We start from the raw sequence: 19,068 nt of genomic DNA, 5'->3' as shown, positions 1-19,068 counted from the left end.
AAAAAAGCTGGGCTCAAACTAATGGCAGGCGGCCCGTCAAAGATTAACCCACCCAACAGCCACCCGTCCAACCCGATACACAAAGCCGCAACAGCTGAATCAAGGAAATCAGCTTCGTCCGAAACTCAACAAGCTCAGGCGCAAAAAATTGAGCCCGAGGCTCCAGATAAAACATCGCAACATGAAATAAACAAAACAGCTGTCATTGTCGGTGTAGTAGGATTATCGGCGTTGCTGTTCATGGCTTGGCGGTAAGTTAACGCTGCTTCTTAAAATATTGTTCGAACAAAAAGGCCACCGCGACAAGAATGAGCAGCCAGGTGTGCTCGGCCAGAAACCCGACGACTTGGCCGGCGACTTTGAACAGGAAGTTCACAATCGAGCCAATCAGCCCAGGCAGCAGAGAACCAAGTTTCGCGGCAACATCTTTGAGGCCATTTCCCAAAGCTTTGCCGGTGGCTTTCAAACCTCTGGTGAGAACCCCGATGACAGCTCCGATTGTGACCCCGGCGGCAAGAAGAATAGCGGTCAATGTCACGCCATGTTTTTTGAAGATTTCCTTGACCCTTTCCAAGAGAGGCCGCCTCCTTTCCCTTTCCGCGATCTGAGTTTGCAAACGCGCGATCTCCTCGTTTCTTTCTGCCACCCTCTCTCTCGCATCTTCTTTGTCGGAGGGCGAGGCATTCTCATCTTGGATGATCGCCTGGTCTTCCTCGTTTTTGCGCTGCGCCTCGCTTTCCTTCTCTCTCAGGTCGTCCAACGGTTTTGTTTGGTTTAGCCTTTCTTCGACGGCATTTCTTTTGCTTTCTTCTGCCGCGAGGCTTGCTCTGAGTCTGTCGACCTTTTCTTGTTCTTTTTCTTTGTTTTTCGCTTGCTTTTCAAGCGCGGCCACCTCTTTTTTTGCGTTTTCTAAATCTGTTTGTAAATTCTTTTGCAGCTGCTTCAGCCTGCGCAGTTCTGCTTCACTTTCAAAATTGGACCCCTGCTCATCATGAATTGCATCAATCTTTGCTTGGTTTCTCTCTATTCGTTGCCTAAGCTCCTACACCTCTTGTGACGCTTTTTCCCTTTCCACGGCGAGCTTTTCTGCCTCTTTTAATTGCTTTTCAGAGTCTATCAAATTTTGTCGGACAGTTCTTATGGTCTCATTTTGTCGATCAATAACTTCTTGTGCCATCGGGCCAAGAGAGTCTTTGATCTCTTTTGAAAGTTTTGGGTTTAGCTGTTGCTTGCCTGTACTCTTTTCTATGGTAAAGAGTTTATAAAGTTTTTTGCCAAGCCCCTTCATTTTGACGTACAGTTGGCCCTTGTTGTATTCAGTTTCTAGATTTATTGCGCTTGCATTCGGAAAAACTCTCGTTAACTGTCCCATGATCTTTGCTGTTCACCTTCCGCGCCTAACAAAGGGGTTTCTTCATAAGAAGTGTCAGGCAGGCCGGACTGCTCGTGGTGATCGGTACGCATTTCCGTTTGTTCGCCCCCGTGGTAGGGGGCGCCAGGTTGGTAGGGAGTGGATGCCGCACCTGGTTGAAAAGGATGGGTTCTGTCAACCTCTTTTTCTTCATCATCATCGTGGTCAAGCTGTTTGTCAAGGTCCAGGTCTTTGTAACCAAATTCGCCACCGCCTTCCGCCGACATAGCGATATATTTCAAGCCTGTTATTTTTAAATTAGAAAATTATCGCCGGCATATTATACACAATGTCAGTGGTGCCGGAGAACCTTCGCCCAACGTACAGCGAAAAGACAGTACACGCCATGAAGGCCGAGCGCGCGGTCAAGCGAATCACCTTTACCCCATCTGAAGCCAACCCCGGCAATACGCTGTACGTTTACGTGCCCAAGCTGAACGAAAAAGAGGTTCTGGTGCCGGGCTCGCTAGCGCTTGTCTTTGACATCGACCTTTCTGGAGGGCACGCCAACAACTTCCTCGTCCAGAACGTCACGTGGGCGCTCGTTGACAGGCTGGTCGTGAAGTTTGCGGGAACAACCCTGCAAGACACGGTTGGGTACGACATCTACAAAACTTACGAAGACCTTTTCCTTTCGCAGGAAGAGCGAGACAACAGGATTCTCGAAGGGATTCAGAGCGAGGATCTGTGCAAGATCCGCTCAGACGCGGGAGACAAGAAAACCTCGGGCGTCGACGCTGAAAACAAGCTGAACGAGGTTTACGGAAAAAAGTACCAGATCAGGCTGGACCATCAGATCTTAACCGATCACGGCGTTTTCTACCCCCAGGCCCTTTACAACGACCTCATGTTCGAAGTGAAACTTGCCGAAGCTATCCACGTGGTCAAAGGCCCCGACAAAACCCAGCTGAAATACAAGCTGAAAAACATCCAGCTCGAGTACAAAATGATGCGCAGCAAGACTCTGGCAGACGAGGCGCGGAGCGTTTACTCCAGTGGCAAAGAGTTCCTTTACGACCACGTGATGCATGACAAAGAGGTGGCCTTCAAAAAAGAAACTAAAACGAGGATCAACATCAAAGTCAACCCCCAAAGAAGGTCGCTAAAAGCCCTCTTCTTGTTTGTTGAGCCGTATGCTGCTGGCGGCAGAGATTCAGAAAAATTCATCTTCGCCGATCTGACGAAAGTCAGCGTCACGGTCAACGGCTCGCCCAACATGCTTTACAACAACGGCATCGAAGGCAAGGACATGTGGGAAGAGGCCCGCAACTTGTTTGTGAAAGAAAAAAAATAAAACGGAGCACATGGATATGACAAAGTTTTACACCGGTGATAATTTCGCGCTTGTGATTGATATGCGCTCCATGGTTAACCAAGAAATGCACGGCAGCGGCACGCGGATTGTGAACAGTACGGACGGTATCCAGCTGGACATCGAGCGGAAAGCCGAAGGCTCAGGCGACGTAAATTGCCACGTGTTCGTCATCTCCGACTACCAGTTCAACCTTATGGACAGACAGCTGGAATCTGTACAGGATTGAATATAGCATGGACCCGAGCAAGATACCCTTAAACGCTCTCATCGTGGGGCCGACCAATTCAAGTAAATCGAGGTTCGTGGTGGACCAGATCTACGGCCCTTTCCGCTTCAAGTTCGACTACATCGTTCTCATCTGCCCGACGTTCACGCACAACAAGACCTACCAACGGCTTGGCGAAAACGATCCAAGAATGGATGTGATAGTCTGCGATCAGCACGACGTGGAAAAGTGGTTGAAGCTTATGAGATGGCTTTCCGAGGGCACCAACACGCTTATAATCCTCGACGACTGCGCGGCCTCCAAAGATGTGAAAGGGCGCACTGGCGAGTTGTGAATCTCGCCTTTTCTGTCCGACATATGGGCATCAGCGTTTGGGTGCCGACCCAGAAGTTGACCGGCATAACATCTTCCTTCCGGGAGAAAGTGGCGGCGATCGTCCTCTTTTACACCCCCTCGGCCAGGACAACGAAAGCCATCTTCGATGATTACGCCGGCGAACTCTCCCCGGATGAGTACAAAGGTCTGGTTTCAAAGCTGAAAGAGCGAAAGTTCTCTTATCTTGTGTTCTCGCCTCGCCACCCGTACGGGGTAAAGTTATTTGAATAAAAAAATGGGAGCTGTATATAGCCTTGCACAATGGCTGGAGAAGAGGCCACGTTAGCAGAAGTTATGAACCTTCTTCAAACCGAGCCCGAGCCGTCGAGTGGTCCCGCAGGTGGTCTTGTTCCAACCGCTGGACCTGACATTCCTGCTCTTCGCGAGCAGCTGGCCATGCTTGTGTCTACAGGCAAAGCCAAAGAGGCCATCGGAGTGCAGCTAACCTACGAGCAGGTGAAGCGCCTGAGCGACAAAGAGGTCGAGAAATACACCTAACGCTACGAGACGTACGTGGGCTCAAAGACAACAGAAAGCCTGATCGACAGCTTCATTTTTCTTGCAACCAAAGTGGTCGGAATGTCCGTCAAAATCAAAGACATCGACGCTTATCAAAAAGAGCTCAGAAACGACTACATCTTGAACAAAGAGCTCTCCAATTTGGCCGGCAACCTTGCTTTGAAGTGCGGCCGGTTTCTTGCTGCGGCTAACGCGGTGTTCATCACCACTAAACATGTTGATTTCAGTCCACATTTGCCGGAGCATAGCCACCCTTCTCGTGATGAACACGGCTATCCGCTTGAGGGCGTTGATGAAGTACCCGGCTCAGCAACTGTATAATAACTGGTCAGCATTCATTAACAACTGCTGAGTGCTTGCTGACAAATTGTTAACAATTAAACTTTTTTCATTTGCTTAGAATACGGTTCGCTTCAGAATGTCAACCGAACAATCCGAGAGCGCGCCTCAGGTCGAGACCCAGGCACCGCCTGCCGCCGATATCACACAACAAACGACAACTCCAACTCCAACCACGCAGCGCGTAAAAAATCCGAAGCGTGTGGCTGCTGGCAAAGCGACATCTGAAAGAACGCGGCAGACGCGGGAACAACCGAAGAAAGATGCCGAGGCTTATAGGGTTCTCGGGGAAAATAAGGCGAAAGCCGCCACAGAGCCCCCTGAGCCCGCCCCGACTACAAAAGGCGAAAGCCCAAAGAGCAGCGGCCTCAGTGCCAACCAATGGATTGCTATTGGCGGCATAGGCGTTTCACTGCTCGGGATTTATTACAAACGGGAAGAGCTCAAGGCAATCGCCAATGCCGCATTCGACAAAAAACCGCTGGAGCCCGCGCCTGAGCCCGCGCGTGTTGAGCCAGAACCTGCTGGCGCGACACGGCTAAAACGATGTAAAAAAATGATTTGAACTTTTGCGTGTAATGTATATCACTATGCCAGAACTTCACATTGCGCATTTTCTCCTCGATTCAATCGCAATTTTAGGTATAGGGGTTGTATGGTACGACTTCAACAAAAAGGTTTACGAAAGAGTCTCCCATCTTTTCGACATAATGTGGTGTGAAACGGCCGAAGAAGCAGAGGCAAGAAGAATGAAAGAAAGAGAGAAAGAAAGAAGAAGAAGAGAAATAGAAAAAGAAGAAAGAAGAATACAAGAAGAGATGAAAAGACTAGAAGAGAAGAAAAGGATAGAAGAAGAAAAAGAAGAAGAAGAAGAATGGACAGATTAATTTTGTTTTAAACTTTCGTTCTTTACTTATAAACGCGCCATGTCCGACAACAAGCTTGTCAAGACCGTCATTGACGCCGCAACTCTCTCGTTATTAGCCGCGGGCATCGGCTGGGCCGCAAAAAAGGTTGTGAAAGAGAATTTTACTTCCGATCCCAGCAGCAGCGTGATGAATTACGTGAAGTTCACCGCTGTCATGGCGGGCAGCATTACGCTCAAAAAGTACCTCGAGGACCAGAAAATCCTCCCCAACAGCGTTTGAAATAAATGATTTTAAAAAAAGTCTCTGCTATAATAACACAATGGCGAGCATCGCGATTATGGTTGGCGGGGCTGTGTTGAACGCCACGGCTTTTATCGGCGGCAATTATCTGGCAAGGGCGCTCGGCGGGGGCGACAAAGCTGCGCTTGAAGAAAAAAAGCGCCACGACAAAGCTCTCGAAGATTATCAAGCGGCTTACGCCAAATACACGCGAGACCGAACACAACTTCTCGACTGGATCGCGACTAACGCGCAAACAAAGGAGCAGGCCAAGGAGAACTTCACCAACACGGACTACGCGTTCAAACTCTACAACCAGGCGCAACCTGACGAACAGATGGTACCCACCAAGGAGCCCAAGTTCTCAGATTTCTATCAGCCAAGCGAGCAGCAGAAAAAGGGCGAACTCGCGTTCGTGGGCGCCCGGGCGCTCGCTCTGGGCTACGCAGCCTTCCGATTCCTTTAAACTTTTTTACGCCTTACTTATATGGACACCAAACTCGCAAAGATATACTACGGCCCCGGGGGCTACTGGAAAGGAATCGCCGTGATCAAAAAATTAGCCGAGGCCGCCAAGGTACCTGAAGAAACCGCAAAAAGTGGCTGATCAGGCAAGCGCTCTGGCAGATATACCTCCCCGCGCCGAAGCGAATTCCTCGGCCGAAATTCGACGTTCCCACACCCAACAAGGTCCATCAGGCGGACCTTCTTTTTCTGCCGCACGACAAGCTCCCTCGCGGCCGCAAAGTTTTCAAATACGCGCTGACCGTTGTCGACGTGGCCAGCCGCTACAAAGAGGCGGAACCCCTGACTTGGAAAAATTCTGATGAGGTCGCCCAGGCCTTTCAGAAGATTTACAAGCGCAGGCCTCTCAAATGGCCTGAAATGCTGCAGATTGACCCCGGGCGCGAATTCATGGGCGCTGTCACGAAAGAGATGGACAAGCACAAAACATATATCCGGCGCGGGCGGGTTGACGTTCACTACGACCAGGCCATTGTTGAACGTTTCAACCGCACCCTGGCTGAGCGGTTGTTCGGACACCAGTACGCCGTGGAAATGCGACTCCCTGAGAGCCAGCGGTCCACTGCCTGGGTGAAAAGACTTCCAGAAGTTGTTTCGGCTTTGAACAACGAGGTCACAAGCCTTATCGGCGAGAAACCCGCCGTTGCCATCAAAGAAAAATCTGTTTATGCAAGGCCGTCGACACCTTACTCGAGGCCTGTTGGAAAAAGCGAAAAAATACTCCCCTCTCTTGTACAAGTTCGTTATCTCTACCAGCCCGGCGAGCTTGAAGGGGGTGTGAAAAGAGCCACAGACCCAATCTGGTCTTTGAAAGTTTTCGGCATTGAAAGATCTTTTTCCAAACCGGATCAACCCGTTCTCTACTATCTGCGCGACGGGCCAAAGCGCGGCTTCGTGCGTGAAGAGCTGCTAGTTGTCCCTCCAAACACGCAGTTGCCCCCTGAACAACTTTGAAACTTTGGTTTCCAACTCTCTTCCGCGAATGCGCACAGGATTTTTTGTATTGAATAAAAAGAAATCAATTATATCTCGCCATGCCATCCGTTGTGGACATCGAGGATTTTCTTTACTGGGCAATTGAGTTTTCCGCGAAAGAAAAGGGGAAGAGCCACGACGAAGAAGTCAAGTATTTTGCGGAGCGTTTCGATGCATTTGCTCTCGGCCACGGAAAAGAACTTTTCTTGGTTGACGAGGCGGTCACGGAGTATCTAATCGCTCGAGAACAATACAAGAACGCGCCCATTAACCTTATCGACTGGATCGTGGACAGCTCGCGAGATGACAAGATCGCTCTCTCAAAATTTATGAACTGGCTAACACCCTCCCCTCCAATCACGCCTTCGGCTGACGCGAACTAAACGTGAAACTCGATTGGTTCTGTGTGTATCTCGTCGGGCAGCACTCACCGCTTGTCGTAATAAGCGCTCAGCCCCAGCTTCTGCTGCTCGTAAGTGACCATGTGCCCGTCCCGCATCCTGAAACCTCTGTTGGTCGCCATATCCTTACTACCTTCCAACGCTTCCTTGAACCGCTCCCAGGTCAGCTCGTTCTGCGTTTTCGACATCCCCTTCGTGCTGAACTTCTTTTCTTCGCCCCCTTCTCCATCGTTGGCGAAATAGCACTTAGAGCAAACAGCGATCATCCGGCTGCCCTTGAACTCAAGCTTGAAGAGACCCGGGGTCCGGCCGCTCCACTTGTCCCAAGCCAGCCACTGATTTTTTTCCGCCTCGAATTCTGCCTTCAGCTCTGGCCAGACGACGTCCTCGAGCCGCTCGCCCGAGATCGCCATGTAGTTGCTGTCCGTGTCCATCTGGATGAGCTCGAAATCTCTTCTGTCGACATACTTGTCGAGAAAGTCGTAGTAGAATTCCAGCATCCGCAGCTTCGCCCACTGGTAGACGGCGATTCCGATCTGGAACGGCCGCCTGAACGTGATCCGGGGCTTGCGGCTTTCCAGCTCGTAGGCCTCCCAGATCTCGTCGAGGTCTTCGAAATACGCGCTCCGCAGCGCTCTATCGACAACCTTCTCGTCTTTCGTGTATATCACGTTAGTTTGCCGCTCCAGCGCTTCGATCAGCTTCCCGTAGGCACTGTTTCCCAGCAGTCCTTATTTAAAACGGAATCAACGTAAAATATATTACTCCACGATCATAAAACTTGTGTTCCTTTATGGCAGTTCAATATAGACCTCTTGTAGTAAGGAAAATCTGCAGAAACTTCTTCGTCTTTAGAAACGTGCAGCTAGAGTCATTTTGAATGCCGAAAAAACGGCCACTTCCGTTCATTTATTCAATACCTTAAACTGGATTCCTTTCTATGCCGAGTAGCTCCGAGTCGTAAGTAAATCGATGCACTTAAATCAACAAAAGACTAAATGGTAATACACTAGAATATATAAATGATTAACTAATCAAAAACTCTGACATCCATAATAAAACAACTAGATACTGTAATCTACATTTAAGCTGTCCTCGCTACAAGAGAAGCACGGAAGATGGCCGGTCGTTCACCGTAAGAGCAATCCAAGAATGGAACAAGCTAAATGTCGATCTTAAGCGTAGTCTAAGCACAAAGCATTTTAAAGGATCACTTCTTAAATCAATTTTAAAAAATCAATTTACTACTCAATCATTTATTAGTATGTAGCAGTTTTACATTTTTTTTGCTACTTAGATATCGTAAATTAGTCATATTTAAAGGTTGTACATAGTGATTTTAATTAATTTTCATTTGCGTTTATTTCGAGGGCCGTTTATCAGTTTTGTTACTGTCAAATGTTACCCTCTCCAATAAAGTCTACTACTTCTACTACTACAACCTAGCCCTGATTACACAAGTTAACTTGACATGAGCCTACCATCTATTGGCAAACCGGCACTTGGTCAGCGGTCAACTTCAGAAAAAGCACGTGACTTCTAGGCTTGAGCCCGCAATATTTTCTTGGAGCCCGTGATATGATCACGTAATACTGGTTAGCGAATAGCTTGTTTTGACAGGTGTCAATTGACCATAACATGGATGTTCAATATCAAAGAAGTACGCTATAAACTAAGGCCGCCTACCTCTGTCAACCTATTAGTTAGGGTATGCCCGCCATCTTGCGCGACTCCATCGTCGTCGTCGTCGTCGCTGTCGTGCGTACGCGCCACCGAGCAATGCCGCAAGCCACGATAGCCATGAGAAAATCAATTCATGGGTTTTCGTTTCTTTCCTTTATGAGTATGGGGATCCCCTTGGTGGCCTTTGGGCCGCTGGAGCGCCGCTAAAAATGTAACGCAATTGGTCTGCGCAAAGTTTATGACCAGCTGCCTGGATACCCGACCGCGCGATCGTGCCCTAAACATATCCATGGCTAGTTGAGTTCCAACTCAAATAGCCAATCATTAGGTTCTTAGTAATTTGCATTCACCTAGTTTTTGACTGACTTATTGAGACTGGTAAGACACGAGTTAAAGGTGTGGCATACCCCCACCCCTGATCTCATCCTTACCGCCATTTTTGCGTTGCGTGTTGCGTTCGAACCTGTAAGGATTCGATTACAAATAATCCGTTATTTAGATCACGCTTGTTCCCGGATGTTAATTACCGCTATTTTCCTACTGGGTGTTTTCCAAAAAATTCTGGCTTTATCATGATACACTCTTTTCTTCTAAGATCACCTAATTTCTTCTTTGTTTACCGCCGTTTGAGCCTGAAATTAAAGGGTCCTAGTGAGCCACACCTTTGTTTTTGTTTACATGCGAGAGTTTGGCTATTATATTTTATTCGGAGTCTGTCGAAACGAAGGAAATCACTGTGAAACTACTAAAGATAATTAAACATACTTTCAGGAAGACAGCTTACAGTAAAGAAATAAGTTTTCTCTTCAACACGCAATATCAATCATTTCTATAGCATCGAAAATGGTGGATGCGGACTAGGGTCCTTTAAGACGTTCTTTACTTTTCCAAGTTTGCATCGCTCTGGTTTTCGAATGGGAATTAAACCGCCTCGAGAATATTAAAATGACCCTCTTACGACGAATTCTGAGGAAACCTGTTTTCAACGGACACCCTATATTAATATATAGATTTAGGCCAGCCTAAAAGCGGAGCTCCTCAGTTATTTTTCGGAATGTTGTTACTAATGAAAATAATCCAACATGTATGAGGTAAATTGCGAATGATTTAATAGTTTCAGCCGGAACTAGTATTACTTCAGCAGATCGAGGTGTAAGATGGTGTGATTATGAAATATAGAGCCACGATTTCAAGGATTTCTGGGAAGCTACCAAAAATCTTGATCACATAACAGAACTGTCTTCTGTGCTTTTTGCTGGCATTTCTTGTTCTTTCCTACCTTATTCAGAAAGACAAGGCATTGTCATTAATCATTATATTCTTCCTTAGTTAACATGGGGACTCCCACACAAAAGAAGTTTACACATTTTTGTTGTTGTGGGGACTGATTGAAATGCAGTGGTTACAATATACTCAGTCCCTGAATCTCTACCAAATGAAATCTCACAAAAATACCAAAACAGTATACATATGTGAAAAGTTGGAAAGTTTTGTTTTCTAACTTGTCCCCAAAGATACATTTAGCCATCTTCACTATTGTATGGAGTCTCCTCCTGCTGGAAGGGTTTGCAATAAGCAAAATCACCCTCGCATGAATGTTAATTACGATATATATTTTTTTTTTGCTGATCATGAATACTTGCATAGGCTTCTAATAATAATTTTATTATTCAATTTCAATGTGATTTGTTCTTTTTCTCGACTGGCATTGTGGACTACAAGAGCTGTGATTGGGTTCCATTGATTAATTTTGCTATGATTAAATTATACCAAGAATTATCAGTGAGCTAAGAGGAAGTTATATTATGTACATGTATTTTGTCTGCACTACACAACCAAATGCACTCAAAGGTTATGAGGCATAGGTACATTTGTCAGAAGAGCCCAGCATATCCAAGATATGTTTTGATTGACACATCAATTAAGATAATTTACAGCAAAATGGATAAAAAATACATCAATATCCTACATGCACCAAAGCCAGACATGGGGTTATAAGGCAATCGTTTAAACAACAGATTGAAATAATTTATAAATTAGAGAACACTATTTCTACAACAGAATGGAACAAATTAACCTTATCGGACATTGCGAATGGCAAGGCTGTCTGTAGAATGTCACAAATTTCTCAACCCTTTCTTTCTACAAAAATGCTAATCCTGCAACTTTGCTTAAGACCCAGTTCTCCATTTCGTGTTGGCAAAATATCAATTTATGCCATGTCCAATGCAGATTATCACAAAATTGATTTAAAAGCTCAATAAATATCATTTTAAAGCCAAAAAGCCAATTATTTAAATAAACCATGAGTAAATTATCTCTAAGAAAAACTGATTAAATTAACAGGCACTTAAAAATAATTAGTTAATATGTGTTTCTTAATAATGTAATGCAGTGTATCTGTCACAATGTTGCAGCTATGATATTACTACAAACAGGATGGGTTGCAGAACTGAACCTCCAAGTCAGTTTATTCAATCAACTTGGTGCAGAAATATAATCCCATCAAGTTGTCTGTAAATACAGAGAAACCAAACAAAGCATTACAATCATAAGTAATGAATTACTAAACTCTTTTACATGTACTGTATCAAGAGTGTATGTTCCATTAATATTGGGGATCTCTCAGAAGCTGCATCCATGATAAATTAATTTGTTCCCAGATGCATTTGTTTATAGAACTTTTCACAAATTAATATCTCTGTCATAACAGTGACCTCTGTGTTCTCCAACAATTAGCACACAAGAAAAATACACTCAGTAAGATATTGTTTACAATAAAAATCAATGCCTATAAGCAATCATAAGGACCTTAAATTTATATTACCTATGAAATATCTCACCAGGCCATGGTTGCTTTGAAAATCTTTGATGTTTTAATACAGGCTCCCCATCTGTAACCTGTTCATATATTGACTGACAGGAACAGGCATGTAATTCCTTTCTTTGATATACAGTGTACTTCATTGTTAGCTGTTTACTGAGTGTTAGTAGTGAATCAAATGCTAGGGGTTGGTACTCCAACTTTCACTGTGGCAGGCTCTGCCCTGAGATACAAAGCAAACTTACATAACTGTTATGAACTTCGCCACTTGCTTTCGAGAGCAAATGCAATTTGCTTCAAACAAACAACTGGAACATTGAGGGTTACAACAATGTGCACAGTCCCAATCACAGGGTCATCCAGGCTGTTTGGTTGTACATATAACTGTACAACTGTATATGAGTTCAGCTTCCAGAAGAAAATCAGAGTTTGTCAGGATAAATACTGATGTTCTTGCCTACTCAATGAATGAATGTGCAGTTCCAGAAGATATTCACACCCAACACCCATTCACGGCCAGTCTTTAGAAATTCCAAATTAAAGTATCAGGAATCAAGAGCTCTAATAGAGAAAAAACCTCCATGTGGGGTATGAATCTTTTCTTGAAGAAAACAATGTCTGAGAAATCATTAATTACAAAATAATGTTTAAGAAACATCTTACCTTTCAGAGAATTTTGTAATCTACACTGTCTGGCCAGTTCATATACATGTATTTGACAAGTTGACACTGGGCATGTTTGTAAATTTGTGCACTTCAACATCACATTACTATGTAGTAGCACTGGCCAACTAAAAACAAACAGCATAATTTGGTTAATTAATATACACTGTACATTATTAGGTTGAAATATTGGTGTAGATTGTTGCACATCAACAGATACAGAAACTATTTGCACCTGAATCATAATGAGTGAAAAATCGTGCATGAGACATTTGCATGTACATGTAACAGCCCTCCACCTCAGAACCATCACAGATATGATATGATATTTTTAAACTCTCTGAAATTTCAGATTATTCAAGATTAACATATGCACATACATCATCTGGGGCAACCCTAAAACACTGAATTTGGAAACCGAAATCCGGAATCCAGAATCTGGAATCCAGAATCCAGAACCAAAAACCAGAATCTGGAATCCAGATATTATGAATGATGATAGAAATAATTCACTTCAGCAATGTCTAATAAATAAATATGAGCAAAAATCATTTTGTTGTTATTTATTTTCTTGGCTTTACTTCAGCCACAGACTGTAATTGCTAAAAAAATATTGACTAGTTCTGAACAACCCTTAGCTATATATCTGGCCCGGTTGTTCAAAAGCTGCATAAAGCTATCCATTGGGTACATCACTATCCAGTCATGGTTACTGATTTTTTGGGTGGATAGAGTTGCTCATAGCCTGCGAGCAGGCTCTAGTATCTGTCTCTAGTGCCTGAGCAGGCTAAATAGGTGTCTAGTGTTTTTCTGCATTGGCATGTCACCAAGAGCCTTCATGCGGCTTTGCCAATCACACCCCCAGCCCAAACACGAGAGCCTGCTCATAGGCTAAGTTACCCATCTTTTGTTCAAGCTGGCCCTGGTGAGAACCTGGTTCTTGTCTAGATCAAATTGCTCTGAGAAGACTGGTGAGCAGCACATTAACAACAAGCTATTATAGGCTATTGCAGTGAGTTTCTGGCAGTCTTTTAGCATCTTTGAACAGCATGTGGTCTGATCTGTCAGCAAGTGAGAAGCAGACGGAAGTAAGTGTGCAACATTTCTACAAATTGTTTTAATATGATGGCCGCCAAGAATATGAAATGCTGATTTGTCACAGTATGTGTGGAAATTGTGTTAATCTGGAATTGGTCTCGTATCTGTTGGAAAAATCAAATTTCATATTTAGACCAAACAGGTTAGCCCTTGGACTTCGAAATTGGGGGGCGTGACCGTCAATGTACAGGGGGCTGCCACTGATGGATATCCTGTTCTCTATGACATTTTCTGTCTTGTTCAGCATGTACTAGACATAAAGGATAAATTTATACTTCCGGTAAATTGAAGATCACTTATTAAACAAAATGGCAATTACCAGCAAGCTTATTTTAGACACTCTCAAGGTGCTTGGAGTAAAATTAAGATGCACTTTACTGAGATTCTCATAATCATAGCCCTCACTAAAAATAACGGTTGCACAATTTCAACAGACGGGGAATTTTTGTTTCAAAAAAGGTTAAGTTTGAGGTCCTTTTTACTTGGCAGCTTACTTTTTACAGTCGAAAAGCTAAGCAAAACAATTTTCGCGTACTTGAAGAACTTATTTTCTTTGATTTGCGGATTCCAGTTTCCAGTTTCTGGATTCCGGTTTTTGGTTCCAGATTCCGGATTCTGGTTTCTGGGTTTTAGGGTTGCCCCATATTTAACATATTGTTTGCTTCACATTCAGTTTACACATGGCTGTTATCCAGCATAGGCAGACTTATAAGTTTTCCTTCAAAAATATATTGCAACAACTATTGCATCTTTCGTTACCTATTCTTGTGATGAAATGACACAAAATTCAAGAACAAGAAGTCATAAGCATAAAACTAACTTACATGGTAGTGCTTACAGTTCCTCTTACCGTCTGCATATGCTGTCCATAAACTGATGCTGCCTGGACAATGTACTCATTATTTTTCTGATCACACCTTTTAAAACGTCACTGTTATATAATTTGTCCTGAAAAAGCAATACATGAAATGTTATACCTTTGGCACTCACCAAATGCCTTTACAAGATGTATAATGTACACCATATCAACATTCACAATTCTCTTTACTTTCATTGTAACTCTTTTGTGTCATTTTCCCTCACTTGAAGACAGGACTTCCACATTAGGTTATAATTGCCTCTGGAATCTCTATGAATTCACAGGGAGTGATAACAATTAAATCATGACTAATTTTAGCAAAGGAGGCATTCAAATGTCAGATTTTAATGCTAAGTCTATACAGTAACTTTACATTACTCTTCGTACATATATATAACCTCTCAATTATTGCACCTATAGACAGAAGGTGTGCTGGGGGAAGAAATGTTCTAAACTCTCTGAACTTTTCCCCCTTACCTGTAATAGGATGACTATTATGAACTACAGTTTGTAACCAACACCAACATCAGGTTATGTATACACATGTATATTTGTTGTCATCTGTAATCATAAAAAAATAAAAATTTAAAATCCCCCATAAAGTTCACACTCAATAACACTGCTACATGTAGCGCTGTTATTGGAAATCAATTTAAGTGAAACTGTTGAAACAGCTCTGCCAAAATTTTCCCTAGCAGTTAAGGCAGGATAACAGAATATACATGTAGCACACAGCAAAGGCTAGAGATACACACATGTTAGTTATCAGTTAGGATTTGGTGAGCTTCTGTGTTGTAGGTATGGTGGAAAATAATAGATTATCAGAAATGAAGGTTCCTGAGACATTTTGACAGCACTGAGAGGAATTAATATATAAATTCACAAAAGAAGGAGAAGTTCTTGCCCTGTCCAGTTCTCTGTAATAAAAATATCATTTACATGAGTCATTTATAATATGTGGTTTGTGTTTAAAGCTGATATAATGCACACTCTGATTCGCCAATTCCAGTGCATTATTTACATTTACATGGTATACCTCAGTAAAACCATAAAACATTGCGTGGGACTAAAATAAAAAATATAAAAAATAAAAAGAAATGCCTAATTCATAACAATTTAAAATACTCAACACTAAAACGAATTTAAGAAATTAAGAAAACTATTGCTTTTTTCCGGAAAATTGTAGCGACTGAAGACAATGATGGAACACTCTGAGAGTGCATTCTATCAACCTGATGAGATAAAATTTAAGGAGAATAGAGAATTCACGAAGTTATATCACAAACAAATTGGTACAGGACAGGAGAAAGGAAACTGTACAGCCAGGAAGAAACTGAAACTTTCTTCGACCAGCAAAAAAGTATGCATGCACAACAAAGAAAACAGTCAGTGACATTCATTTAATAAGTTAGTAAATAAAAAATTAGTGTGAAGAAGAGAGTAAAGAGAGAGAGAGAGTGGAGATAGGAGAGCACTCTCTCCAACTAAATTGTGTATATATGTATGTAAAAGTTCTTCTTATTACTGAGAAATGGTCAGGGCAAGAACTTCTATTACACTGTTCAATTTACCGAGTCAATTAGTACTATCTCACTTTTTTGGAACATTTCCATATTAAGTGTAAATACCGCATTGGGGAATAACCTCTTATTAACAAAATACGGTCCATATACCTCCAACCAAAAGCAATGGCACAAATAACATGAAATAGCCAATCAAAATCAAAGCAGAGCTTCATTTGCAGACAGGATTGCGATGCATAATCGTCTACTCGACATTTTGGACTATATAAGCATTTCACCAAACCGAACTAATTGGACAGACAACAAAATAAAACGAGGAAATCTACATTATAAGCACAAGATGCATATCACTACATCTGAGCTCGAGTATCAACAGCAAATCCCTTTTCAGTGAACGGTGACCGAATAAAAGAGAGGGTAAAGAAAATTCGTTTAAGCTTGCGGTGTTAAAGTTGAAAAATTATTCACGCTTAAATTTGAATATTACTGAGAGTCTGTATTTTTGCCGACGGCTTAATTTAGCTATGCAGTCATTTCATTGGCAGTAGCTTTACCAGTCTTAACCAATTTAACCTCGGAATTCACAAAAGCATTTCGCCAAACCGAATAAATTGAACTAACAAAACGAGGAAATCTCCATACTTTGTAATCACAATATGCAAATATTCACATAGGAACAAAAGTAAATTTAGCAAATCCTGTTCGCTTCGGCTTAAAATGGTTTGTAGACCTTTCTTGGTTCAGTTTTCAACAACAGAAGAACAAATTTTAGCAGTCTACGAAGCGGCAGTGCTACCTAAATCAGAGAAAACTTCAAAACTCGCCCGGCCGTGTTTACAAGTACGATTTTGGTTAAGCTTATTTTTAGATGTGAGGTTATAAGCTTAAATTGACGACGAAAATCGATAGAAAACATAATTTGTTTACAACGTACAGCAACCTCCAAAGCGACCCACGTGTTATTGTTTAGAGACGAGCGAAATTAAAACGATGCAATTTTTAAAATCTCTTACAGCATGGCTTCAAATAAGGAAGACTTTTAATGGATTCCAATTAAAAATAAGCTTATATCGCCGAGGAAACTTGTTAATTTTCATACCAAACGCAACAACAAAAGTCACTTACCGCAAGTTGGCAATTCAGTTCGGCCAGTGTAAATCTTCCAGGCAGAAACTTGCAGCAAAAGTTGTGAAGACTAAACTGAAGTTATATTTTCGATAGATCAACGAATCAACCACTTCTTTCCGCTACGTTTAGTGTTTTGCAATTTCTCTAAAACACTCGGGTACGTTTGATTTCTCTAATGTTCATCACCTGACCAAATCAGGTGACTTTTGAATTTTCTTGCACGGCTGCACAGCATCACGTTCGCGCGAATTTTGAACTTGGCCATGGGGAGTCTTCTGAATCAATTTGTCGGGTACTTTCGCCTCCTTTCTATAGCCCTCGTTAGCTTTGGTTCACGGCATTGTTCGGTATTATTTCACCTCCTTTCTCTAGCCCTTGACTAGCTATAATTCACGGCATTGTTCAGTACTGTTTCGCCTCCTTCCCCAGCGCTGGCCCGCTCAGTCTTTTTCGCGATCTTCTTCGCTACTTCTTTGCCTGTTAATTCTTGCTTTCTGTCTTTTGCTTCAGCGCAACCCTGTCTTAAAAATATTAAATCAACCTCCGCTATCGTTTTTCTTTAAAAATCCCGCCAAGAAAAATGGCATTCACCCGCTACCAACTGAGGGTGCATGTCTCTGTCAACCTATTAGCTGGAGTATGGCCGCCATCTTGCGCGACTCCGTCGTCGTCGTCGTCGTCGTCGTCGTCGTCGCCGTCGTGCGTACGCGCCCACGAGCAATACCGCTAGCCATGATAACCATGATAAAATCAATTCATGGGTTTCCTTTTCTCCCCTATATGGGTATGGGGCTCCGCCGGAGCTCCGCTATTAAGCGGACACTAGCACGGTCCGCCTAATACAGGTTTGACTGTAATCGACTTCGAACTGAACCAAAGTTTTTGTTCTCTGTTTTTCGTTTCTCTAGGCGTTTCTCGAGAATAAAAGAGGAGGTATATGCTTGACGCGATCGCCTTTCACACGCCATATTCAAAGTACCTTATGGACACCGTCACATAAACGCGAAACTTAGTATACCAGAGAAATAATTTAGTACAAAATTTCTTGTTTGTGTCTTGTTTTTTCAAACAGTCCTTCGATAAACGATCATTTTGTATACGTGCTACTCAAAATGCAAGAGAAAACTGAAAAGTTATCAAGTATATTTGACGGCCTTTGCAAAGGATCTCAGTGGGGGGCAATATAAGGTTTTGAGGTATAATGGTTAAATTTTCGGTTGTTTAATGGCTGATGGTATTTTTTTTACCTTATTAGCTTATTCGAGAATGTGATTTGTCGAGATACAGACCTTAGTGTCACTGCGCATATGCTCTTAGCTCATCTGCATTCTTTGAAACATGCCCATTTTCGTCAAAGCCTCCATTTCTTTTGGTTTTTAAACGAGTAACACTGGGGACGAGAATGGAACATAACTGAGTACAAGCTGTTGTAAGAAGGCAGAAACAGCTGTCTGCATCTGCTGTAGGCTCTCGGGAAATTTTTCTGCATGGTGTTTGGAGAGCTGAAGATTACGGCGTCGACAAAATCTGGATCGGACCGGACCGGATCACGGATCGGATCACGGACCGGATCACGGACCGGATCACGGAACGGATCACGGATCGGATCACGGATCGGATCACGGATCGGATCACGGATCGGATCACGGATCGGATCAAGGAAAATTTTGTTGAGCAAATTGCACTAGAGTGACTACTGTGAGCAGAACGTTTTATTTAATTCAGGTGTGATATTCCTTTATTCTTTTATAATATCAAGCCAACTGGGAGCTGGTCACAGATCAATTTTTTTCAGGCTGTTGGGTTTTGATTGCGATGATCAATCATGTCTTCATATCTTTCTCCGCAGTTCAGATAAATGATATTTCGTGTAATCACTTGCATCAAAGGTAAACTGTCATAAAACGAGTCAGTATGGTAATAATAGGACGAACGTATGAATAGAAACACAAAAACTAAAAACACTAAAAAATTAAACACCTGATGATTTCAAACAATTTCCGTTTTTGAGACAAGTCTATACTTTTACAAGATGTGAGTTTGGAATACGATATTT

At 42.9% G+C, this 19,068-nt stretch overlaps 1 protein-coding gene, 1 long non-coding RNA gene and 1 pseudogene across 4 annotated transcripts in view; 2 read left to right on the top strand and 1 right to left on the bottom strand.

Annotated features, from left to right (window-relative positions):
• Window positions 1-19,068, top strand: part of LOC145493855 (uncharacterized) — a 79,314-nt gene that overhangs the window by 44,348 nt on the left and 15,898 nt on the right. The gene's annotated exons all lie outside the window — the stretch shown is intronic.
• Window positions 1,395-3,236, top strand: LOC145493846 (uncharacterized; annotated as a pseudogene).
• On the bottom strand, window positions 9,920-17,821 carry LOC145493862 (uncharacterized). 3 transcript variants are annotated; one of them, XR_014050188.1, is made up of 4 exons: window positions 17,010-17,821; window positions 15,117-15,148; window positions 14,839-14,922; window positions 9,920-14,450 (listed from the first exon to the last, which is right to left on the bottom strand). It is a non-coding gene; the product is annotated as an uncharacterized LOC145493862 (long non-coding RNA). The 3 variants fall into 3 exon arrangements; XR_014050189.1 differs by lacking the exon at window positions 15,117-15,148 and having other exon boundaries at window positions 9,920-11,964; window positions 12,405-14,450; XR_014050187.1 differs by lacking the exon at window positions 15,117-15,148.

The sequence above is a fragment of the Orbicella franksi genome, chromosome 7, assembly GCF_964199315.1.
Source record: "Orbicella franksi chromosome 7, jaOrbFran1.1, whole genome shotgun sequence".
Lineage (NCBI taxonomy): Eukaryota > Metazoa > Cnidaria > Anthozoa > Scleractinia > Merulinidae > Orbicella > Orbicella franksi.
The sequence above is the reverse complement of the archived record's forward strand: the minus strand, read 5'-3'. Positions and strand labels throughout refer to the sequence as shown.